This window comes from Apis dorsata, unplaced genomic scaffold (assembly GCF_000469605.1).
Source record: "Apis dorsata unplaced genomic scaffold, Apis dorsata 1.3 scaffold_129, whole genome shotgun sequence".
In the NCBI taxonomy this organism is placed as follows: Eukaryota; Metazoa; Arthropoda; class Insecta; order Hymenoptera; family Apidae; genus Apis; species Apis dorsata.
The window spans coordinates 663,955-665,517 of NW_006263422.1; the positions used below are offsets into that span (position 1 = coordinate 663,955).

Below are 1,563 nucleotides of genomic sequence, written 5' to 3' on the forward strand. Positions count from 1 at the left end.
GGAGACGATCGTAGCCGAGAGAAGCCGTTGTGTCGCTTTCGGACGCAGGAAGTTGGGTAAAATAATGAAAGAGGTGGACACAAAGGAATGGGAAGCCTTGGTACTATCTACCTACCTATACCGGTAACGAAATAAGTCGACCACGAAATGACATCCGCTCCGCTGCCAGCCTCTGTGCCGTGGCAGTGCGTTTCCTCTTGGCTGGAAACCTTCCCTCCATCTTTCCTCTCCACCTGTCGTTAAAAGAATTTTGTTCGAAGAATTCTTCGTCTTTCTTGGCTTTCGAGAGTTAAATTTTATCAAATTCTCGTTTTTTCACATCAAGTTATCGGATGGTTGAGTCTAGATTGGGTGAAACAACGACCGAAACAGAAGGATTATGGGGGTTAAGGGTTAGAGCATTTAAGGGTTTACCATCTTGATTCTCGGCCATGTCGGACTAATTCTCCGTCCATGCTTGCAAATTGTCTCAATTGGACGATACGTTTCGCACGAATCGACTACAGGAATTAGGATTGAATTGCGGTTTGCTACTTTAGTGAGATCATCATCGACGCTCGAGAACTCTCTTCTCTTCATCGTCGAGCATCGTTGTTGAGGTTTCGATTATTTTGCGGATTGCGGCTCGATTATATATCTCTCTGTCTCTCTCTCTGTTTCAGAGAACAGAGAAGCTTAATGTTCATAGCATCGTTGCTATGCTATCCATTAGAGAAATTGTAGTCGAGGGAAGCATTCGAAGAAATGTCAATTTATAAAATTAAATGTTTAATCATGAAAGCTTTTGTATTTTCTTATCTTTTATATTGAATATATCGATAAATTTTCTTTCTTCAATGGCAATGTTATTTTATTGGTAAATCAAAACGTGAACATGAACATGATTCATGTTTTCTTTATTTGTAGTAGATAGTTTATAGATATCGAAACATTTTTTTTAAAATACGCATTAAAAATTATAATATAAACTGCAATATAAGCAAATAATTACGTTAATGTCGTTTAACGTTTGGTTTTTATTGCAAATAAATTCAAAAGCGGTAAGCATTCAACGTCAAAAATACGAATTACGAAAATCATTTAGATTTTAAATCTCTCAAATTTATTTATACATATATTTTAATCTTGGTTCCAATATCAAAATAGCATGTACGAATTTAAATCGGATAATAATTTCATATCTTTAAATTTGAATTGAAAATTGTTCGGCGGTTACGTTTAAAAAATTGATCGAATCAAATATCCGTTAATCAACGAACTACTTGGTTTTCGTAACTGTGATAAAAATTGCGAGTTATTAACTAACGGTTCTCGAAGAGAGCTAATTTGAGAACGCCTACGATCGAATCGATTGATCGTTAATCTCGAGAAAAGAAAATGATGGAAGTTTGCGTGGAACCAAGTTTACGCGTTTGATGGCGACCATGGCAACGTTTGTTCACGGCACGATAGCAGGATGGTGGGAGAGCTTTAAGAACAGCAGGACGTTCAAGCCGCGAGCACGATGGGGCTTGGAGAGGGGAGGTGAGGAGGTAGCGGTGGGAAGCAGAGACGGCAGACGAG

At 38.3% G+C, this 1,563-nt stretch overlaps 1 protein-coding gene across 1 annotated transcript in view; it reads left to right on the forward strand.

The window, feature by feature from the left end:
• The window catches only part of LOC102671118 (rap1 GTPase-activating protein 1-like), a 110,255-nt gene that overhangs the window by 73,874 nt on the left and 34,818 nt on the right, over positions 1-1,563 (forward strand). The gene's annotated exons all lie outside the window — the stretch shown is intronic.